This window comes from Myotis yumanensis, unplaced genomic scaffold (genome assembly GCF_028538775.1).
Source record: "Myotis yumanensis isolate MYYU_CA2020_CCGP unplaced genomic scaffold, mMyoYum1.0.hap1 SCAF_1, whole genome shotgun sequence".
Classification (NCBI taxonomy): Eukaryota; Metazoa; Chordata; class Mammalia; order Chiroptera; family Vespertilionidae; genus Myotis; species Myotis yumanensis.
In genome coordinates this window covers 86292963-86318802 of record NW_027223752.1, presented here as the reverse complement: position 1 = coordinate 86318802, position 25840 = coordinate 86292963, and the positions used below count along the sequence as shown (strand labels likewise).

Sequence of the window (25840 nt, the reverse complement as noted above, 5' to 3'; positions counted from 1 at the left end):
TAACTTTCTATGATTGGTTCCTTTGCATTTTCTGCAAACAGTGTAATTGTAAGTATTGCGGAATTCCATTCATTTTATTAACCAAAGTAATCACACTTAACAGAATAGAGCAAATGTTTTTTATGGTTTTAAAAAATATTTTAGTGAAAAGATACAAACTCTGCCTATTGTGCATATCTGAGTATATATTTTTCAATTATTCAAGGTAATTAATTATTATATATTAGACCTTCTGTGGATGATGTACATTTCACAACTTATAGTATTCTATTTTTTAAAATATTTTTTATTGATTTTTTACAGAGAGGAAGGGAGAGGGATAGAGAGTTAGAAACATCGATGAGAGAGAAACATTGATCAGCTGCCTCCTGCATACCCCCCACTGGGGATGTGCCCACAACCAAGGCACTTGGAAACTTTCATTTTAATGGAATATACTGGTATATTATTTGAATTTAATATACATGTACTATTTGTATACCCCAAAATAAAGGAAAATGTTGGTTTTTAGTTAAATTGTATGTTTGGAACATTTACGTATTTTATTTAGAAATTATCCTCATTGCATAAAATATAGAAACCTAATATCTTCTTTAGATTGTTTTTCAAGGGAGGGCTCTTCATCTTATTCTGAAGGACCAGACTTATAGTCAGGCTTATAATTAAACTTACTTTACTTACAATTTTGGAATTCAGAAATAATTACTAGATCAAGAGTAAATAGATCTTAATGAAACCTTTATTTTTCACCCTCCCTCATTATAATTTTCTATTTGAAATATAAAAAAATAACCAAATGCATACATGGTAATATAAATTTTAAATACTTAATGATATGTACTTTGACCTCTATATAATGTTTTGACAACTTCTAGCTTTCAATAATAGGCTTTAAAAATAATTATTTTGGACCAACTGAAGAAATAATGAAAATGATGAGAAAATAAAAAGACATAATGAAATATATTTTGAGTATAGATTTTATACAATTTAAACTAATTTGAAAAACATACATTTTTAAATGGATATTTTAAAATTCTCAGATATTGTTTTACAAAATATGTAATCTATTTTTTAAATTAGGGGCATATTTTTATATTTATCCCAATAATATTTTTTAAAATTGTCTTACCATATTTGTGTGAACAAATTCTTATGATTTGATAAGGTTATGAAAATTTTCAGGTGTTTTATTGTGAATAACAGGCAGATGATTTTGCAATTTAACATTAGGTGAACAGTTCTTTTTATACTAAATTGTTTATATTTGAGTATCTTCACTTAAACTTAGGATTCAGGCATTATTTTTTATAATTCAAAATACAAACTAAGTCCATAGAACAATATGTGCAGTTTGAATTTATATATTTTAGAAATAAATGTGAAAAGGTTCTTGCCTTCCAGATAACCTCAGGCAGATATATGGAGGTAAAATACTATATAATAATTTCATTTTTTGCTAATTTTATCTTATATAGCAGTTAATTCTTGCCTATTTTTATGACTTCTGCAGTTATTTATCAATATAAATTGAATTAGTTGAAAATTTTAAATGTTTGTTTGCATCAAGAACTTTTGATGCCACAAATCTTTTTTTATCTTTAATTCTGAATTAGTAAGCATTATTACTTAAAAATTTACCTTTAACGCTGAAATTTCTCTGTGTTATGGGTAAAGTAAGTGTGTGTGTGTGTGTTTGTGTGTGTGTCATCTTCCTAATGTATTTTCTGATTTAGAATCCTGGCTGCCTCTTTGTAGCTGTTTAATTAAGTGTAAACGTTTCACAACTTTAAGGGTTTTTCTTATCTGTTAATTGTGAATTATTATACCTACCTCACAGGGTTGTTGTGAGGAAAAAACAATGCGAAAGAGTGCTTAGTCTATATACCAATATGTTAGTATATGGAAAATTAGTATTGTCCTTAAGATAAAAATCCAGATTTCCTAATGAGACATGTGATCTGGCTCCTCCTTATGTCCCCATCTTCATTTCATTTCTTTCCTTGCAAACTGCATGTATTTATTAGTTGATACTAAACTTGTTGCAGTTTCTGGAATATGTTATACTTTCTTTGGGCCTTTGTCTTCCTTCATCACTTATACACCCAGCCATCCCTGGAGTTCTATCATCTCTATTACTCAACCTCTTCCCTCAGGTTTCACTTTAGAGTTCTTCTTAAAGTGTTTCCTATGCCTTCTTCTCCAATATACTTTTGTTAGATTACCCTTCTATTCAATCCTGTTTTGTTTGCTTACTCCTATTCTGGTAGTTAGCACATGCTATGTAACTGCCTTTGCATGTGTCCTTTGTAAATTTTTTGAGGGTGAAGTCTGCCTTTAACTTATTTTCCCCAGTACTTAACAGAGTTCCTGCAACTCAGAAAATGAATTAGTATTTTATAAATAGATGTAGGTTCCCCCTAAATGAACTAAAAACATATAATTATATAATTAGTACTCTTTAAAAAATAACTTTAATTCTCCTATATTTATAGAATAGATTTCATACTCAATAATCATATCAAAAATGTGGCTTTGTAATCAGTCTCTTTGCCCACCATTTACTACTCTTACGGGATTTGTTAAAAGAGATGAGCTCACTAGTGTGCAAGCAGAAGTTTACTTTATTATTTCCTGTCACTTGTACCTGAAATACCAATCTAAATATTATTTTCTGCTCTTTGATAAAAGCTGTTCAAGTGTCTTTATCTCTTCTGGATTCTTTATCTTACTTGTCTGGGTGTAGCAAAGACTCCCACGGTTTGGGGATAACCCAGTTGTAATTCCTTGATGTAGTGGTTACTTTGTCTTCTTTTGATTATCCTCCTTAGTCTCTGACTTTCTGGTTTACCTCCAGCCTCTTTCTTCTGGGGTTATCTTGTTCCTTTTGTAGTCCTGTGAGTAGAGTTCCCTTAAAAATGTCCCAGTGCTATTTTTTCTGCCCTAGGGGGTTCTTATCTGTCCCATGGGAAAGTAACCCCACAAACTCTGGAATGAAACTTCTGGACATTTCTAAGCCCAGGGTGAGGTCATCTTGCCTTCTAGTCTTAAGATTTTCTTCAGGCTAAGTCCAGTTTTTATACCAATCTTTTAGTGTTCTGTAAAAAAACAACACCACACACACAAAAGTCTAAACTCTGAGTGAATCACTGTTCTGTTTTCTCCTCACACAAATATAAGTTCCCTTTCTCCAATATATGCTTACATTTTTTATATGAGTGACAGACTAAAGGATGCCTGACCCAGTCTTTCTAAGTTACATATATGATCTTTCACCTGAATTCTAGTAATTGGATCATTGTTCTCAGCACTGGGTCCTTGTCTAAAACTAAGACAAGGAAAAATTCCCATTTTAACGTTCTGTTATATCCACTTAACACTGAGGCCACAAGGGTCACCTTGCATTCTTTGAATTTCTATGAATGTTCATCCATTTCTACTTTTCCTTGTCTGATGCTATTGTGGGAGTGTGGAATGTCCTTGCTATCTTTTCTTCCTAATGAATCCTATCCAGTCTTTGGTGCTCAATTTAGGTGAAGTCTTTATTGGTTTAGCTGTTAGAATAAATAATTCTTCCTACTGTGTTCTGTGTTCTAATACTGTACTTTTTAAAAGTGTTATTGTATAATCTATAAGTATGTCTGTCTCCCTGACTAGATTGTGAGCATTTTTGAGACAGCCACTGACTTATTTATTGGTGAATTCCCCTTACTGCTAGTCTCTGTTACATGTTCAGAGCATTATTTGCTGAATTAATGAATCTTTCCTGAACCCTGAGATTAAAGTTTATAAAATTATTATTGAGTAATTAATTTTCCTTTTTTATTTCTATCCTTATTCCAAAGGGGGCAAGAAATAGTTTATATGCCTCTGATTTTGTTTATTTGTTAGTTTTTAACACAGTGGTATTGATCTTCATCCATTTTTTGGCAAGTTCCTTTTAGGCTTTAGTTCTGTTTTGGTACAGTTGATTTTCTTTTATTTCCTCTGCATCTCATTATTTTTCTTTTTAGTTTTATTATACTTGATGGAGTTAACTATGATAAATAAGGAAAACCAGGTATACCAAGCAGGTTCATATTGAAAATAAAAAATAATAATAAAATGAACACTTTATTCACAATTTTTTATTATATGATACTTTCTTTTTAAAATTCTTCCACATTTCAAATTGCATCACTAAATATAGTCAGAATTGGCTAAAAAGCAAACTGTTCATCAACAAGAACATTGGTTATAAGCTCCCCACCAGTAACACTAGAATTGAAAATTAAATTTTCTAATTTATAGTGTGTTGGAAATAAAATACTATTCAATCAGACTTAATTCTTGTTATTTTCTGTGATTACTGTAAATAAGTTGCCTTAAATAATTTGAAGTGTAGCATTGAATATCTGCCATTCCTCAACAGAATAACTTAATGCAGTTTTTATTAGTGAAATTAAGTCAAAATTAGGATTCTTTAAATATATATGGTCAGGCAAATAAATGATAATTAGATTACTAAGGAATCAAAATAGCATTGTAAGTAGAGATAATTGAAAAATTTCTCTTATTTAAATTTTTTTTGGGGGGGAAAGTTCCAAATGATTACAGGTATTATATTAAGGTAAAATAGAAATATATTTTTTCTTCAAATCAGATCATTAAAGTTTGAGAGAAGGTAAATTAATTTATGATAAAATATCCCAGTAATTTTTCACAGTTTTATTCTCCACATTGCTATATGGACTACCTTATATAAAGTTTTTAAGAAAAATTTTACCTTATTTACTGACTTTCACCAATATTACTGGTGACATCTTAATATTTCATTTGTGATGATTTTATCCATTAACACTTATTGGCTTAGGAATTTTGATGAATGAAAATGTTAGGTGAAATAATAAATATGGCAGATCTCAGAATCATTTGCATTTCAAGCAGTGTAGACGCCAAGAATTGTAATGTATACAATTACTTATATTTAGTCATTTCTTACATTAGTGCACTTTTGTTTCTGCATTTTGATAACAGTGAAAAAACTATAAATTATGACCAAGTGATTCTCGGTTTTAGTTATCTATAAACACTGTTTATTCCTGTTAGTTTACTCACTCTCCAACCATTGCAGTAACTCAGACATTCTATTTGCCTAACTAAATTTGTAAAATTAATTACTCATGTATTTTTCAATTAGTTTAAGTTGAATATTGCTATATGAAGAAAGTTCAGTATTAGAAGAACAAAATTCTGTTTTTCTAAGTTTTTGTGAGCATACTTGGGAACACTATAATCCAGAGAGTTTTTAAGAAGCATCTGGTATATATTGCTAACAATTATCAGGTAGGAAAAGTAATGCTTAAAAATATAGTTTATCAATATATAGCATCTGAAACATACTTCATTTTTAAATATTATTCTGTTTTTTCCCTTTTAAGTGACTATTTTTCAATTGTAATACTGTATGACTTATTTTAGAAATATTTTTTAATGGGGCCAATGAAATATTTTAAAAAATAAATGGTAACAAACCTTAAACTTAATCAGAAACCTAGTTCTTTATTTTATACTTAATCCCAGAGAGTGCTTGTGTGCAAAATACCTTACTCATCTTATGGATATAAGTGAAATAAGGAAATTGGCTATTAATAAATTTTTATTATGCTTCTCTCTGGAATTTTAACTTCACATTTTTTTTCCTGTGCTGCAGGTTATGACAGATTTAGCATGTCTGAAATCAAACCAAATCTTTTGTCCTCCATTCTCATTCAGCCTCCCAACAACAGTCATTCTTGTTATGGCTTCACCATGTACCTTGTGATGCAGGGTCAAAATAATATCCCTCCTCTTTGAATTGATTGTTATCCTATTATTTCCACTTCCTCATTTTTTTGCTTTTATTTACCTTTTTACTTTCCATGGAGAATATTCTCAGTAAATCCTTACTTAAGTCTCCAACCCAGCTTCCATTTCCACTAAGAATCCGATTTATTCTAGTAAGAGGATACAATGGCCACCTAAGAGTATCGGCTGTATTTTAATGTTCCCTGTGCTAGAACTTTATAGATAACCTAATTTCCCCCTTTGCCTCTTATTATTATATAGTCTTTGAAGATGATCACTGGTTTCTGAAAATTTTTATTTTTGAAGGTGCTATCATTTCATATCAGACTGAATTTGAATATGTGCTTATTCTGTTTTTTAGAGTATTTTATAAAATTATTTGAATGAATGTTAGTGTTATAAAGAAATAAGAAAATCTTTAAATGTGTTCTCTTAAAAATTATTTTCAGTCTATCATTTTGAAGATTTGGATTAATGTAATCATATTTTCTGTCATTCCTCTTTCTTTTAGTGTGTATGTGTGTATATTTTTATATGTATGTCATCTATTTATGCCCAGGTAATGTATATACAAAAGAGCTCTTAATTTTATTAACTTACTTTTTAAAAATCGAATGTCCTAATTCTTTGAAGATGTAAGTTTTTAAGAGTGTTTAATTTTATTATGGCTTCTATAAAATAAAGTATGAAATCTAAATATGCTTTAACTGTTTTCCAGATTTGTCTATATTAGTGTTAGCATACATTACTTTTATACCCTACTATATGATATCTATTCATAGTTATAATTTAATATAATTAAAATTCTATTATTTGTATAGTATTCTATTATTACTTTTCATTCATTCATTCATTCAATACTAACTGCCAAGTGCAAAGAACTGTCCTACATGCTGGGAATACAGAAAGTCTCTGATCTCATGGAGTTTTATATTTCTGTAAGTGAAGAGAATTACATAAATATATAACACTAAAAATACATAATTTTAGATAGACATATAGTATAAAGGAAATAAGTGCACTTGACAACAAGAGTTGAGGAGTACTATACTTTAGCTTGGATAGAAAGAGCAAACATCTCAAAGAAGAGAGATTTGAGTTGAGCTCTCAATGATTAGGAGAAAGAAAATCACATTCCAGGCATCAGGAATAGCAGACAGAGACCTGGGTCTGAATGAATTTAGCATGTTCAGAAAAAAAGGAATGCTGCATGTTAGAGAGAGCATTGTTAGAGAGAGTGCGTAGCAGGCAGTGAGGTTTTTTATATAATGTTGGAGCCAGATCAAGTGGACCATAGCAAGGAGTTAAAATTTTAGTATCGTTACACTGTGAAGACATTGGGCGCTCAAATGTTAGGATGGTTAACACTGGGGAAATCTTTCTTCCTGCTGTGTAGAAAGGCATGAGGGGATAGAAAAGGTAATTATTAGGAAGTTATTGTGGTAATCACAGAAATTATGGTGATTTAGGGCTTTTTGTTCTAGAAATTATGGGAGGTAGAATATTTTAGAGGAGCACTGTTAAATTTGTGAATGGATTAGAAATGGTGTAATCAACAGTATCAGGCATAATTAAATACTAACTGTTCTTTGAAGATAGAATTTAATGGACATACACTTTTCCATGGTAAAAATGTACCATAATTTATTTAAATTACACCTCTATTTTTGATTATTTAGTTGTTGTTGTTTTTTTTCATTTTTTGCTAACATAAATAATCTTTTGTCATTTTTTTCAACTCACCATCATTGTACATTAATAATGAAAGGTAAAAATTTATATACTGCTATTTTAATTTGCTTACCTTTGATTACTAGCTAAGCTGAGATTTTAATGTGTGTATTGAGTGACCAGTTGTATTTTTTCAGTTGTGAATTGTGTCTTGTTTGATGTTGCTATTTTTCCCATTGTTTTGAATGGCCATTTTAACTTTTCATGATGTTTTAAAAGTCCCAACATGATTTGCCCTTGAGATTTTTTTTATTATATCTAATGTCAGTCTCCTCCCCCTACACATTATGCTCTAGAGTCTACTCTAGACACTTCGTCCATTTCTCAAACAGGCCAATCTCTGTCTAGTCTGGAGGCCTTTTGCACTTATGATTTTCAATTTTATGGATCCCTCTTCCTCCCATCTCACATGGTTGACTTTGTCTCTTCATTCATGTTTCAGCTCAAATATCACTGCTTAGAGGCGCTGTTCCCAAATTCCTAACATAACATCCCTTCTCACCCTTTCAATAATCTGTCACATTACTGCCTCTATTTTGTTTGTTTTCTTCCGAATCTTTTAAGATCTTCATAGCATTTATCACTGTCTGAAGTTATTCATTACTTAATTACTACCTGTCCTTTCCAGTTAGAATGAAAGAACCTTGAAGGCAGGTGTCTACTCTGATTTGTTTCCTGCTGTGCTCTCTGAGGCTAGAATATTTTGGGGCATATTGTAGGTAATTAATATATTTTGTGGCGTGGATAATATAAGGATATTAATCATTTATCCCATATCCTTGTGATTTCTTTTTCTTTTGTCAGTTGTTTTCATCTTCATTTATGGCATTTTTTATATGAAGAATTTTATATTTTCATAGAATACAATCAATGAAGTATTTTTCTAATATGACTTTTTTACCCTTTGAAGAAAAAACTCCCAGCTTAAGATTTTTCATTTTCCTGTGATCAAATTAAACTGTTTCTGAATATAAAAATACCATTTATTTTCATGAATTAAGGAAAGTTTTAAAGATTAAAAATAGCTCTTGTGAATCTATTTCTATGCTTTCTTCTAATCTTATTACACATTTATTTATAAAAACAGATCACACTGTATATAGAGCTTTTTTATCTTTTTATTGTAACATGTGCATATTTAGCTGATACATATTCTTCATAAGCATGAATTTTTAATATATACAGAATATTCCAACTTAGGCATTTATTATAATATATTTACTCAATCCTTTATTTTAGATTTGTTTCAATCTTTTAAAATGTAAATAAAGGTGCATATTATTGTGTTGAAATTTTAGTGTTCATTATGATTGTTCTGTTAGGATAAATTACTGAACATATAGTGTATTTTCTGGGTCTTAGAAGTATATGCAATATTTTAAGACATTTGAATATTCATTGCTGAATTATGCTTTAAAAATGTAAATCAGTTTACACTCCTAGTAACAGTATGCATGTGTCTGTTTCTCATCAAACTTTCCAAAAAAATTGTATGCTTTTAAAATGTTGGCCCACTTCTCCCCATCTGGGCCCTGCCCTCCAAAAAGAATTTATGTAAAACAATTATGGTGTTTTTCACATACAAATTTAAAAATATTTTTATGGTCAACTCTATCATTTTTCCTTTCATCATGTCCATGCTTAAAGTAACTTTCCTCATTCTGAGGTTATATATATGTGGTTTGATCTAATTTTTTATGTTGTAACTCTCTCATTTATATAGAATATTTCCAGATTCAGGAGGGAAAATTCTCACTGTATTTTCTTCAGTTATGCCAGCCGTATCATTTTTGAGGAATCATATATACTAACAACATGCTAAATTTGTATGTATTCTGGTGTTTGGGGGGAGGGGTATTTGTTTTGGTCCATTGTTTTACTTGTTGCTGCTTTGTAGTGTCTTTTTATTTTGAGTGCTGTATTAGGGTAGTAGTTTCCTGATTCTATTCTTCTTTATGTAGACACTATTCCAATATGTTATTACGTGCCTTTTTCCTTTGAATTTAAGAATCATTTTGCCAATGTTCTTTGCAAATAAACCATTCCTGCTTTATATTTTAGTGAAATTGTGTTAAAACTACTAACTTGTTTGCACAAAATATCGTTGTACGATGTAAGATTTCATATATGAACTGAGATTATTTTTTCTTTCTCAGTAAAGCTTTTTTTCTGTGTAGATGTCTTATACATTTTATTTAGATCATTCTTAGTTTTTTTAAAATTTAATATCATTTCTAGTTGCTCTTTAAATATTTTTTAATTGATGTTTTATAGTATGTTAGTCTTCTGTGGTCACAATTATCACAAATTCTGTGTTTTAAAACAGCACACATTTGTTCTCTCACAGTTCTAGAGCCAGAAGTATAAGATCATATTACTGGTTCTTTGGAGCCTGTAGAGAGAATCCCTTTCCTTTCCTCTTTTTAGTTTATGGAGTCTGCCTGCTTTCCTTGGCTTCAGACGCCTTTCTGGAATTGCTCCAACCTTTTGTTTCTATCATTACACCTACATCCTCCATTGACATTCTTGCCTCCCTCTTATAAGGACCCTTTGATTATATTTGGGACCCACCTGGACAATCTAGATTAATCTCTCCGTTTGAAGTATATTTAATCATACCTGCAAGTCCCCTTTGCCATATAAGAGGACATTTATCAGTTTTAGGGATTAGGATATGGATTTTATTTGAGAGGCCATTATTCAACCTACCACATATAGGAATATTATCATTTTCACCTGTCTGTTTTATTGAACAATTATATTAAGTATGCTTGCATATAGTGATAGACAGTCATAAAAACAATAAGTAGTCAATTTTCTCTATTTTTACATTAGTAATTTTATACATCTAATTTTATTTTTATCTTATTGCTATTTTTAATTTTTGGTGCAAATGTTCAAAATATTTTCCTTTTACTTATCATATTTTCTTTTGGCTTAGAATAGGTATTTTTTTTCTAATCATAGGAAAGTAATTTGTTCATTGTTCATTATCTTCCTCCCATCCCTTTAACATATGGAGATTCTGGGTGACTACAGTTTGAATTATGGGATACCCCATTGCAGAGGAGCCAAAAAATTCTAGACTGCAGCTAAATAGCTCTTTGGTTTGAAGCTATACTGTGAGGGGTTGAGGGTTGGGCAGGTGGGTCAGGAAACCTCATAGCTCATCAGAACCTGTGAGGCTATGAGGAAGTTCCAGGAATATTACAAAGTATTCTGCCAAAACACAGGTCAATTGCATTTGAATTCATTGCTGTGTGGCCTGTAAGTACACATGCACAGTTGCCAAGCAACTCCATTCTCTAACCTTTGCATATCCAGATAGCAGACCTCAAAATACTTTATCAGATACTCTACTTAATTATCTTTAGGAGGGTTTAGTTCAAATATGATTCCCAATAGGTTGATCAGGCACATTTGGAGGAAAGACCTCAAGTCAGGTTCATCATCTGTAGCCAAACCAGTTAAATACGTCATTATTCCAAGTGCAGCAAGAGGTGTTGGCAAATCACACATACTCCACATAGTAGGAATTCCAGGGAAATGTGTTTTTTCATTATCACTCAGCCTAGAGCAGTGGTTGGCAAACTGCGGCTCGCGAGCCATATGCGGCTCTTTGGCCCCTTGAGTGTGGCTCTTCCACAAAATACCATGTGTGGGCACGCATGTACAATGCGATTGAAACTTCCTGGCCCATGCGCAGAAGTTGGTTTTTGGCCTAGGCGAGTCTATTTTGAAGAAGTGGGTTTAGAAGAAGCGGGGGATGTCGGTCGGTCGGTCGGGCGACTGGAGACGCAGTGCAGGCGGGCCTTGGAATATGCAGCGTGGGGGAGGTACATTGTTTTGAGGTGCATTCACTGAGGTCGACCCCTTCCAACTCTCCCATCCACATTCGTCTATCTGAAACAAGTATACAAGACGAGTGTGGTTGAGAGAGTTGGAAGGGGTCAACCTCAGCGAACATACATCAATCAGATTGAGGACGTTTTTAGCAAAGGCCAGCTTAGGAGTACCCTAATTAAGTTAATAACAATGTACCTACCTATATAGTTTAAGTTTAAAAAATTTGGCTCTCAAAAGAAATTTAAATCGTTGTACTGTTGATATTTGGCTCTGTTGACTAATGAGTTTGCCGACCACTGGTCTAGAGAGTTTAGAATAACCAGCTCTAATCTGAAAATCATGCAAATGAGTATGTCTTCCCTTAAGTAGCAGAGGGAGACCAGAGGGAGTGTGTGTGTGTGTGTGTGTGTGTGTGTGTGTGTGTGTGTGTGTACGATGACCACCTGGGGGCAGATGCTCAACACAAGAGCTGCCCCCAGCTGGCAGGCCCCGCCCCATCACCTGATTGGGGCTGGTCTCCAGGCTGCGACAGGGAACTGGGGGGGTAGGTGGCAGTGGACACAGCCCCTTTTCCAGGGGGGCCAAGGGCCGGTGGCCAACCTCCTGGGTTCCTACCCCCAGGCCGGCAGGCCCCGATCGGCTCACCGCCCGCCTGCCATGGTGGTGGTTTGCTCTTCCCCCTGGCCAGCGGGCCCCGATCACCCGATTGGGACCTGCCAGTCAACCTCCCAGTCTCTCCCCTAGGCTGGCAGTTCCCGATCGCCCCGGGCTGGGATGGGGAACCTGAGGTGGGGGTGGTGGAAGCTGGCGGCGAGGGAAGGAGAAGGACAGGAGGCAGGGAACTGCACAGTGGTGGGACATGGACAGCATGGGAAGGAGGAGGCGGGGAACCTGATCAGCCCTGATTGCCGGCCGACCTAGGGTCCCCACCCGTGCACCAGGCCCCTACTCTACAATAATAGAATTAGACTAAAGAGAATTATAACAATGTCTGAACGTTAATCTTATTCTGCTGCCTCCTCACTACTGAATCAGTAACTTCTGGAAAGCTTCTGAGAGTTCATAGATTAAAATTCTTCTGTAGTCTATGGTCAAGCTGAAAGTGATGGCTGTAGTTTGGAATATATTGGCCAAATGCTCTGTGGATAAGAGCTGAGAAAAATTAATGTTTCCTCTTTCCACCTCTGGACTGCAGGTATTCAAGGTGTTCTGTCTTCCACAGCAGGTTGTTGCTTTATTTCCACAGCCACGTGATTTAGTCTATGCAGCTTGATTAGTCTCTTCAGCAATCATGTCTGATGATCTGTATGTCTTCCCCACAACATGTGGTCTGGACTAGATTAGATAGCTCACCAAAGGTGTCTACTGTAGTTAATGCTCAGCAGTATCTGTAAGGGGAAGGAAGGAGCCTATATGTTCTGTTTGACAGGACTAGACAGGTCGGGTACCCCAGCTGTGTGCCTTGGCGTTCCCTTTTTTACTTGACTGTGAACCTGCCTGTCAGGACACATTTGCCAGGCTTCCTTGGCCTTGTGTGCTGGAATCACTAGGCTTTGTGATTTGGGCCCTGCCCTGAATTGTATATGGATTACCATGCCCTGGACAAGGGTGTACCCATGTGGCTGTGGTTCTTTACCTGGGCAGCATAGGTCTGATCAGCTTGTTGATTCTTTTAATGTTCATTCTTAAAGGGTTCTTTCCCATAGGCACCTGCACAGATCATGAACAGGAAGTGTAGGACTTGTACAATCAGTTGACAAAATGGTAATCTCCACAGAGACTGGGACTTGATTATCTAATTGTTCCACTTCCAGGACACAGAGTCATTGACACAGTAATGATTGTATTGTTGATATGTTTTCTTAGGTAAGGACCACAGCTTATGACTTTACTCAGTAAGCATAGTTCCTTTTCCGTGCATGGTTGTTAACAATTTTGTTTGGGGTGCACAGCTATGTTGGCCCAATACACCCCACTGGATTTTAACATACCCAATTCAGCTGTGAAGCAGGCTTAGGCATCCTTAGGAACTTCACAAAGGGCTGAAGCCCACCCCCACATCCCCAACATGCCCAGGTTATAACCAGACTGTATCTAGAATAGCTACATTTTGCCAATGACTAGCCACTTTTTCGCATAGCTGATATGTGTCTGATTTTCTTTGATAACATAAAATCTCATGTCTGTGATGAATTTACAGGAGCATCTTGTATTAAAAGTAGATATGCCCATAAATTATGTTAGATCTCTTGAAGGCAGTGGGTATTATTGAAAAATAATGACAAGTTGAATTTATTTATGTTCTCCTAGATTATAAATTCAGGGCAAGCCTTAAACATACAATTTTCACCATCCAATATTTGTGTTAGTTGCAGATAAAGTGTAGCTAATTACAAAGGAATATAAGAATAACTCCCATGTAGTTTATTTGCTAATAGTTAGTAAACATGTATATGTTTTCTAATATTAAAAATGTAATAAATTTAAATCAAAAATTTAAAGAATTTTATAAATAGTGCTAGAGCTTTTAAACATAGGTGTTTTGGCCTCTTTTTTAGTTATTTGAGCTTACATATTCTGCCAAGAATTTTTTTTATTTCCTCTGAACAGACATGAAGTGTTTATACAGGATGCTAAGCAACACCGGCTTTGAAAGTTTAAGAAAAATGACTGAATAAGAAAGCAACTGATCCAAATTTGTTATACTTTTGGAATTTAGTAATTGATGAAAAACAGAGCCATGTTAGTCATCAATAAACCCCGCCTATTTTGCAGAGTTAAAACTGTATTCTCACATTTAACATTATTCAAATTTGAGTTGTTTACTGAGCATATTTGGGTTAATTTCTCAATATTGTCAATAGTATAATCTCATTTTTTAGCATATTGAGATAATTTCTATACAGTACATAATAAATTAGCCAGCAAGCAGTTCTTTAAAATTGAACTTTAATTTAAAGAACAAATAATAGGAAAAAAGGCATAAGTTATAATATTTTTAATACATAATACAATGTAAAAACTACTAGGCGGGAAGAATGTCGTCTTATAATTTAAACTTCTTAATAACATTTTGGATTTTAGAATATCAAGTTAAAGAATATGCCTTACTGTCCATAACACTACCATATTCAAATAAATCCTGAATCCCAAAAAACAAATATATTAAAATTTTTCTTTATGGCCTAGAGAGCAGAAAAAGAGTGGAGATGACAATGCTGGCAAAACAATGATGGAGACAGATTTAAGAGATGAGAAGTCTGAGAGAATAGGAGCATACTAAAATGACAGAGAGAGAGAGAGGCAGGGAGGGAGAGAGCACTTTAGATTAGACCACTTGAATATAAAGAGGTTGCCTAGGGCATATTAATCTAATAATAATAAAAAATTAAGTCACTAAAATGGAAGCCCATGGAACTGTATTTTTAATAAAAAAAATCCTAATAGTTTTAAATATATATTTCCATGAATGATTTGTGTTGGTGCTATCTATGAGATATATAATTTATGAATTATCCTGCTTTGATGCCAGGTGATTGGTAATTAGCTGTACATTTATTGATAGATGCAAATCATTAAGGTAGTGTGAGACGGATGGAAAAAATGTGTACTTCAAAGATTTTTAAAGATTGTTACAGGTCCTTTCCTGAATCTCCGCTCCCCCCCCACCCCCCTTCATTGTAAATATAGCAATCCAGCACTGGAATCTTAAAATAAAGCAGTAAAAGCCTAACAAAACTTCCTTTTACATGGGAAATGAAAGAAAAGTTAGCGAAGTTATTTGTTGACTATAGAAAACATCTCTTGTAGGAATTGGTCACATCTGTTTTATTGTTTGCAGCTGAGACATCCAACACAAAATAAATTGGCTGGTAATAAAAGTACAATAATTGCTGATGTAAAACAGACAGATGTTTTTCTCATTACATAGCACTGGACAGATATATTATGGTGAAAGAGTTGAAATTTTTAACAAATTTAAGCTGGACTTGATTTTTAGAATTTGTGTTACTTTGAAATAAAATATATGTTAACTCGTGTAAATATTTTATATTTCCCAAAATGTGTATGTGAGATGATATTTTTTGGTGTTGTTTCTGTATTGTGGTTTTAAGTACACATGGGACTAAGTGTAGTTAATTATATTTTGGTTAGTCATATTTCTGATAACAAAATTACTACTAGGGTACTATGCAGGTTGAATACCTTTCTACACTTTTTAAACTACTGATAGATATCTTTGTTTTATGGTTTTTTAAAAAATATTTTCTCTAGCCTGACCAGCATGGCTCAGTGATTGAGCGTTGGTCTATATGTACCAGGAGGTCACGGTTCGATTCCCGGTCAGGGCACATGACTGGGTTGATGGATCAACCCCCAGTGTGGGGCATGCATGAGGCAGACAATCAATGATTCTCTTTCATCATTGGTGTTTCTCTCTCTCTCTCTCTCTCGCTCTCTCTCTCCCTTCCTCAATAAAAATATGTATTTACATTTTTTTCCTCTAAATTGAAAAATTTACCTTTCATTCAAAAATTAACTTGAGTTAAAGCCCTTGGGTAAGTCTTCTTGGCTCTACCATATACACAAAACCACATTAAAGAATACATTTCACTTCACTGATTCCTTCTCATTTCACATGGGAAGAAATTTCAAACACACCTTGAAGAACTTACTGGGTATTCTTGGACATTCTTTTTTATTATTCCAAAAGATGACATATGACTGCTAGACTGGTTTGGTAAATTGAAGAAAGTTGGTCCTATGCATCTTCCTGTGATTGGACAGATCTAAAATATGTGATGTAATTTTAATATGGAGTGTAATTAATATTAATATTGAGTAAAACCTTAGTGATACATGTCCATTGAATCACTTTTTATGATGGATGTATGTTGATTCATCTGAACTCACAGTAAAACCCTTTTGATGGCACCAACATATACAGGTAAATGTTTTCCTTAAGTGTTCAAACATAATTTTTAAAAAGAATGGCATTTCAAGAAATAAAAATTACATGAAATTCAAGTTTTAATATTTTCCATAAAAATTTATTAGAACACAGCTATGCTGCATTGGCTGTGGCTGGTTTTTCACCACAATGGCAGTTGAGTAGTTGTAACAGAACCCATATGGCACTCTCATTACTTCACACAGTTTCTCAATGCACTGCAAATCATAGTGACACTGTAATAACTTGGCAGTAGAATAAATTGGCATTTTACTTATTTGTTATTACTAATGCATATCCATCATGTCAAAATAAGAAAAGGGAACTTTAGTTGTGTTTTTAAGGCACCATGGGTTGTGGATTACATATATATGTATATAAAAGTGTAATATGCAAATCAACTGGACAGCGGAACGACCGGTTGCTATGATGTGCACTGGCCACCAGGGGGCAGACGCTCAACACAGGAGCTGCCCCCAGCCTGCAGGCCCCCATCGAGGCCTGCGGGCCAACCTCTCAGTCCCTCGACCCGGCAAGCAGGCTCCAATCACCTGATGGGGAACAGGGAAATGATGGGGAACAGGGAACTGGGGGTGGGTGGTGGCAGACACGGGCAGCGCCAGCCGAGGCGGGTGTGGTGAGCAGGGCCCTGATCGCCCTGCTGGTTGCCCCACAGAGGGCGACAGGTGTTGGCAGTGGGGGGCGGGGCCGGCTGCCGACAACAGGGGAAGATCGGCCCTGATCGCAAGCCAGGCCAGGGACCCTACCCATGAATGAATTTCGTGCTCCGAGCCTCTAGTTTTGTTAAAAATTAAGTGGAACAATAACACAATAGCATTGTTAAAATGCTGTGGCTATGCTAAAAAGAATAAATGTCAACATTAACAGATTATGCACTCATCATAGCGTTTCCAGTATATAAGAAAGCAGTGGTCAGAAAAATTTAAATGCAATGTTTTATTCACAAAATTAAAAAATGAAATGAAGTTGCAACCAAAGTAAGTTTCTGTAACTAATTCATTAGCCATTTTCCAATAGTAAGTATATTAATACCTGTCCAGAGAAAATAAACTTTATTCAAAGAGTTAATTCCAGTTGTTTATTCAAGGGATAATGTGATTGATGAATAAACTTCTAATAGTCTGTGTGGAAAACTACAACTGTGAATATTTCTTAAAAAAATTGAGAACAGAATTTATAACAACTTGAAGTAGAATCTGCTAAGATGAGTTATAACTGATGGTGGTAAAAATATGTGTGGGACAGAAAAAAATTAGTTGCACAAATTTAAAAAACTTGTGAAGATGTAAGGTGTTGTAAACCTATGGTTATTCATTGTGTTATTAAATCAGCAAATACCTGTAGAATATATTTGAGTTTATCATTTGTCATTGAACCATTAATTTGAACAGTAAACGTCACTCACTCTCATAGACTTAATCATTGTCAATTCTGTGAATTTTTGTCAGAACTAAATGATGAATATCCTGATTTGCTCTACCCCACAGCAATTTGATAAGTTAGCAATGATAAAATTTATTGCAATTTATTGAGTTCATGCCATGGTGGAAATTTTCTGAATGAGAACAACTAAATACTCTGACCCTCTATCACTGTTACTGACACGAAAGAGCTTTGAAAATTAGCTTTTGCTGTAGACTTGATAAAGTTTGTAATGAATTCAACCCAAGATTACAGGGCCAAACATTTATGTGCAAAACTTATATTGCAATACACTCATTTCCATAACTAAGTTTTTTAATCACAAGTATATATTTCCATTGCTGTCAAAAATTATAAGCGAGGTTTTTATTCCCACACAAATTTGGGGCAGATGTATTTTCTGAGTTCAAACTATAGTTCTTGCAGCATTTTTCAGACCTCAATGTAATGCAAAGATTTCCATATTTCAAAATATATTTAACTGTGTTATTGAGCTTCCATCTAATCTTCAATTGGAATGAATAAACTGTAATGACATATTAAAAGCAAATTTTTAAAAAAAACTCTATTAGAATTCTAAAATGCCTAAGTGATGGATATTCCCCCAAATATTGTACGCTCCTGGATTGATACCAGTATTTGGCAGTATCTAGCTGTGTGAAAAGACATTTCATTTCAAAACTGAAATATTTAAAATCTCATTTTAGATTGACATTAGCAGATGAACATTTGCAATTGATTTGATAGGAACGCTGACTTTGAAATCTAATTAAGAAAAGTGTCAATTCCCTTCCTTCCCCCCAAACATTTTATATTCTTTTCATTAGTAGATCTGGGTGTTCTATGTTGTTGCTATAATTAATACGCTGAGTATAGTTAGGACTTTGTCAGTACAAAATAGTTGAAATCTGTTTTCTCTCGTTATATAGTACCTACATAATATCTTTAATGTTATCTCTTGGTTTGCAAAGCCTAAAATATTTACTTTCTAACACATTACAGAAAAAGTTGCCAATCTCTATTTTAACATGCATACTTTCACTTGCTAGGTTGTTTTGATAAGTATTTCCATGCTATGTCTTTGATTATTTATATTTAAAGAGAGAAAAAGATAAAGAGTAAATTTTAAAAAACTAATAATTTATAAATAACGGAATATTTATGCAAACATTGACTACTTAAAACTAAAACAAAGACAAATCTGATTTACAGGGAAAATGCCAATGTACTAGTTTTCTCATACCATTTAATGCAAACAAAACCAAATGCTCAATCCAAAGGAAAACATTTTTGTGAGAAGTAGTTCATGAGTGTGTTTTGTTTCTGTTTCATAAGAGCAATTGTTTAAATAATCACATAAAATAAGAATAAAATATCATGTTTTTTCTTTTACATTTATACTTATTGTGCTAAGATTACTTTGAGTTTATGGATAATTTATAGTTTTTACATGTTTGAATACATGTTCAATAAATTGATGTAAGGCAAACAATATGCAAACTTGGCAGTTTTGAAGCTGATCCTGCTGGGAAATTTAGAAGGCATGTCACTTTTTCGTTACACATTTTTTAGCTTGTGACCTAAAATACCCATGTAAAATGGGTATTGATTTTTGAATCTTAGCCTTTGGAAAATTAGTATCCTTGACTACTTTTATCAGAACTACTTTGGGACCAAACTTTACTCAGTTTACAATTTTTTGATATGCATACAATTTACCAAATCTAATGTTTAGACTTTAGGGTTCTATATCAGAGAGCTCTAGCAATAACATTGTCAGAGCATATTTGAAGATCTCATTATAGGGAACACATCATGGTATTGTGTTTGAAAAAGTCAATAAAATTATTTGTGTCTTATTCCTAGTTATGTATCTATTTAAAGATTGGGAATTAAATTCAAGTCATACAACTCTCAATTCACTAAAAATAGTTAATTCTCATTATTCATGGATTCCATATTGCATATTTGCCCACGTGTTAATATTTATTTGTAAAGTCCATACCAGTACTCACAGGGCTTTCTGTATCATTTGCAAACTTATGTAGAGTGGTGAAAAATGTGGGTCACCTGGCATACTCACTCACAGCTTAGATCAAACAAAGGCAGTGCTTTGTCTTTTTCTGTCTGTGCTCATACTCTAAACAAGAGTACTTTTTGCAGTTCAGGGCCATGCTTTTCACATTTTTGTCCTTTTTGTTGATGATTTTGCTTTTTAAAATGGCCCCCAAGCATAGTGCTGAAGCACCATGTAAGCCAGCAATTTTCATCCTTTTTCCTCTCATGGCATGCATAAGTTAATTGCTAAAATCCTGTGGCACACCAAAAAATAGATTTTTTGCTGATCTAACAAAAAAATAGTTATAATGTTGATTTATTCACATTGGATGGCTGCTGTTATGTTGGCTATTGTCATTTTTGTTTTAATTTGACAATCTAAGGAAAAGGAAGTCAGTGCCCCTGACTCGTAAATAGTCAGGTATTGCACTCTTTTAAAAATTCTAATGGCACATCAGTTGAAGTTCACTGGTCTAAGCTGTCCAGTGTTCCTAAGTGCAAGAAGGCTGTAGTGTGCTTTACAGAGAAAAATACATGTTAGGCAATCTTTATTCAAACGTGACTTAATAGGGTCATTGATTATAAGGTCAGTGTTAATGAATAAACAATGTATGTTGAATAAGGTGTCCCTAAACAGAAACCCAGATAAAATACAGTTATATATTGAAGATTGATGAAAGTGTGAACAGATCCCCGCAGGAACCTAAACCTGTATTTTTCTTAGGAGCTCTAGATCAGTGTTTGCTAATTCAGTGTTTGAGGTGACTATGGGTCATCACTATAACAAATAATGAGAATTGACTACATATGAATATCGAGAAATTCTACCCATTTATCAATTCATGCATTATTTACTATAATTTTCATCTTTTCAAGATCATATTGATGAGGATGTAAATTAAGAAAAACATTTCCCCTTCTGTACTTACTTTATAATGTATTTTCTTACGTTATTTTCCAGCTATTTATTGGGTCATTGCAAGATCATATAACTTTTGTTTATTCTAGTCATATGATGATTCTCTAAACTAACTCTGGTTTTACCAAAACATGTCATTATTCTCAAGGAATCCAGGGAAGAGATACTGAGTCATGCAAGTCCAATACCATAACTAGAAATACAGCTCAAAGTACATAGCAGGAAGACACATTTTATTTTAGTTCATCTTTTCAGGAGTTACTTATGACTCTTTATTCTCCTTCAATTATTTGGCATCATTTATTTAAGAACTGGTACAGCAAATCCCAAATCCCTTGTCTGAATTTCAAAACTCTTCATAAGCTGGCCCTGTTCCACCTATCCGTAATCTGTCCTATTTATTCTCTAATGCACACCATTTGTTGCTACCATGATGATTTTCTCACTGTTTATCCTCCCCGTGTGCATACTCTCATCTACTTTTGCTCATGCTGTCTTCCAGTATCCTTCAGAAGCTAACTTAGAGGTTAGTTCACAAATTGTAATATGATTGCTTCATTTGTAGTTTAACCCATTACAAATTTTTATAATTGTTTTAGTATTGAACATATGTATTTCTTTCCATAGACAACCCCATAGAACATATGATAGAATGTTAAATTTTTGAACTAACATGAAAAAGTATGTAATCTAGCTAGCACTCACGTTATTCAAATGAAAAATCGTAGCAAGAGCTCCTTTTTTCAAATAAAATTAAAAGAGGAGATTGAGTCTTTTTATACCAATATATTTATTTAAGGCAATAAATCTAGTGAAATTTAAGTAATTTGTCATGTCATAAAGTAGTAAGAGAGAGCTGTGTAAAATAAGCTGAAACCTGCAATCTAATTTATGAAAATAATAGCAATTTCCTTCCTTTTAAAATACTTTTACTATAATTTTGCAGATATTTATAAGTATCCTTATTTATAGAAAATTTAGACAACATGGAAAACTGTAAAAAGCAACATAAAAAAATCCCATAATCTCAAATACTGGTGAAGTTTTAACAGTTTTCTTAATCAGAAACTCTCTGCCTCTTTATTCTTTTCTCTGTGAAAAATGATTCTCATAGAAAATTGCCATTTTTTAATTCACATATTATAAGCTGCATAATACTATCAAACATAATTTTGCACCTATTGTTGAAAGTTAAAGTTTGCTCAAAGTATTTTGTTGGAATGTTTATAAACTCACCCATACATATTTATGTCTGGTTATTTTATTGTATGAATTTCTAAAAGAAGGATTATTCTGCTAAATAATATGAAAACATATAGCTCTTAACTTGTAATCTCAAATTACTTTCTAAAAAGTTAAACCTTTGACTATTTAATAGTAGAGGCCCGATGCATGAAATTTGTGCAAGGGGCTTGGCCCTCGCAGCCCCAGCTTCATCCGGAAGGTCGTCCGGAAGGACATCCAGTCTAATTAGCATATTATGCTTTTATTATTATAGATACCTAGAATGTAATGTGTTCTGTATATAAACTACAAATCCAATCTTGTCTTTCTAAAATAGTTTTTCCATTTTCATTTTTACAGTAATAATTCGTTTGTAATACATTATAATATGTGTAATTTTTTTTTATTTTCTACAATATGTTTCAGCCTTTTTTAATTCTGGTGATTCTTTTTTTGTTGTTTTGTAATGGTTGTGTTTTAATACCAAAATATTCTATTTATTACAGATTTAGACTTGATAGAATAATGTACAGTCTTATCTGTGTCCTTTTTAAAAAACATAAAATTTTCAAATGAATATTAAAATCACTTCTTTAATTTCCAAGATCAACCCCAGAAGGATTTTTTTTTTAAATTTCTAGGTTTAACATAATTGGGAATTAATTTAGTCTTTCAGGGATAAAAATGAAGCATTATAGTTTATCTTTTTCTGTAGATCAGACTTTCTAATTTTTGCCTCATTATTGCTTGCAGGAAGTTATTTTGTAGAGGTATTTTTTTTTTACCTTTTTCACTTATTATTTTTTTTTTAAATTCTTGCCTGATATGTTCATTGATTTTACAGAGAGAGAGAGAGAGAAACATCAATGTGAGAGAGAACATGGATTGGTTGCTTCCCGTATGCACCCGAACCGGGAATCGAATCCCCCACAACCCAGGTATGTGCCCTGACTGAGAATCAAAGCTGTAACCTTTTGGTGTATAGGACGATGCTCCAACCCTCCAACCCATTAAGCACACTGGCCACAGCTTAAAGTCTTTATACTAAATTAATTCTTGTGGATTTCATCATTAGCCAGGTAACTAGATTTTAGAACTTTGAGATTATATTTTGCAGTTAGAATTTAAAATTGCAAAGTTACTCAATTTTGATCATAAATTTATAGAAAGCAGCATTTATTTCTTTTGGAAAACATTAATCTTAATAGTGTTATCTATGATATTTGTTATTTAGGAAAATAATTTTATTATTTATGAAATAGTATTTTAATATTTACTAGATGTCTACATTTATTTAAATAAATAGTAAACGTTTTTTTTTCTATTCACTATATTAAAAGGTCTACTGAATGAACATATTTTTCAGAAATGAGTAGGCATCTTCATATAAAATTTTCCTTTGTTTTATAACAAGCATGTATAAGGATATTTTAAGATAAAATAACACTTGATTTATAACACCTTTGAAATAAACTAACATAAATCACAGTATTGAATTTATAGCAGGTTTAATTAACTATAGTCTGATTTGTAGTTGGCATTATGTCAGAATATTTGGTGTGTTTCCAATTCTGATTCCAGTTCAAATTTTGCATACTTGTGTCAACAAATATTTCCTGAAAGTTAAAAAAAGTGTATTATGTTTTTTTTCTGAAATTGAGGAAGAGGAAACTGATAACCTATAATAATAAAAGTGTAATATGCAAATTGACAGAATGGCTGAACAGCGGAACAACCTTCCGGATGACCATGCTATGACATGCACTGGCGCCAGGCCAACGAAGGCCGGTGCGATGCGATTGTTTGGGGGGGGGGGGGCCCACCATTGCCCCACGATCGCCCCACAGAGGGAGGCCCAGGCCACTGGCCAGCAGAGCAGTCAATTGGGGGGCTTCATGATTGCCCCAAGGAGGGAGGTCAAGGCCACCAACTGGTGGGCTGTAGCGGGTGGGTGGGGCCTCTGTAGGGGTGATCTATCACAGATTTCTGGCTGGATGGGCAGGGCCTACCTCTTTGGGGCGACTGATTGCGGAGCCCCGTGATTGATTGCCCCACAGAGGGAGGCCTAAACTACCCAGCAGCAGCGCTGCAGTGGGTGGGTGGGTTGGGTCTCACTCTGCAGGGCAATCGATCACAGGCCCCTGGACTGTGAGAGGGCGCAGGCTGGGCCGAGGGACCCCCCTCACCCTTGAGTACATAAATTTTGTGCACTGGGCCTCTAGTCTATATATATAAAAGGCTAATATGCTAAATGTCCAACTGTCCAACCGGTTGCTATGATGTGCACTGACCACCAGGGGGCAAACGCTCAACACATGAGCTCTGAGCTGCAGTGACTTGGCACCAGCGGTTCTCCAGTGACACACTCCGAAACCAGAGAGGAGGGAGCCCAATTCCTCACGGGGCCACATGATTCCACCTTCAGCCATGGGGTATGTTGTTGCTGAGGCACTGTCTGCCCCGAATCTGGTTTACTGCACACTTGTGTTTGCGTTCCACACCCTGTACAACAGCATCTTTGCAGAGCACCCTCTCGCATTCCTGGACCCCTCGGGGGATGTTGGAGAGCCAGTTTCAGCCCAATTCCCACAGGCCAGGCCGAGGCACCCCACCTGCCCGAGGGACTCTGCTCACTCCACAGACACTGGGGAGGGACTGTGAGAGGTTGACTCCAGGGAGTGTCTGGCCCGTCTCGCCCAGTCCTGCTCTGCCGGCCACCTTCTAATTAATTTCCTTTCAATGTGCACAAATCCGTGCACCAGGTCACTAGTAGTTTATAAATGTCTTAGAGTTCAAAGGATATCCCTTTTGAAATGGACTATTGATGTATATACTACAGTATGTATTTCATGATATGTATGTGTATCCTATTTATGTGTACGTTTTTCAGATAGGTATTAAATGTGGAATTAGTGTTTCAATTTTATCTGGAAAGTGGTGAACAGAATAATTGATATTTATAATAAAATTAATATAATTGTCTCAATTAGCATTCTAAGGTACATATTCCATTTAGTTTTTCCAACTTATAATGAGTTTTGTGTTCTTTTAATTGTATTATGTAGCATCTCTTAATATGTAATTAAACCAATACTTAGTGAGCACTTATTATATATGCAGGTACTTGAAGTAAAGCAATAAAATAGGATCTGTAAAAAACTCCTCCTCCCATCAAGCTTATAGCCAAGAAAATGAAGAAACAAGTAAATTACTGATACAGTTTCAGAAGGAGAAGGAAGTTTTGTACACAGATTGCTCAGAAAAGACTTGTCTGAGCAGTGATACTTGTAAAGAAGTAATCCAGGTAAAGATGGTGGTTTGGGGGAGAGAACATTCTAGCAAAAAGCTAGGGCATTTTAAGAAGGACAGTGTAGCTACAGCATACAGAGCGAGGGCAGGGTTTTAAGAGATAAAGTCAGAGACGTAGACAACATCCAGAGCTTGCAGGATATTGTAAGCCCTAGTTAGGAGTTTGGATTTTATTCTAAACTAGAGGCACAGTACATGAAATTTATGCACGATATGGTCTCTAGGCCTAGTGGGTGATCAGGGTCAATCAGGGCCAGGTCAATCAGGACCCGAAGGCCCCAGGGGGTTCAGGAGAGGAGGTGACTGTCGCTGGGCTGGGTGCAGAAGGAACAGAAGCCAGGTGCCGACACTACCCTCGGCGCCCCACCACCCCATGGTTCCCTGCCTCCCCCTCTCCTCCCCTCAGTGCCCCGCGTCCGGGGGCCTACTGGCCGGGGGAGGGGTCAGGGGAGGTTTCGATCCCCAGTTTGGAATGTGCAGGAGGCAGCCAATCAATGATTCTCTATCATTGATGTTTTGTTTTTAAACCTACA

The 25840-nt window shown here is 34.5% G+C and overlaps 1 protein-coding gene across 4 annotated transcripts in view; it reads left to right on the top strand.

Annotated features, from left to right (window-relative positions):
* The window catches only part of NOVA1 (NOVA alternative splicing regulator 1), a 150973-nt gene that overhangs the window by 51128 nt on the left and 74005 nt on the right, over window positions 1–25840 (top strand). The gene's annotated exons all lie outside the window — the stretch shown is intronic.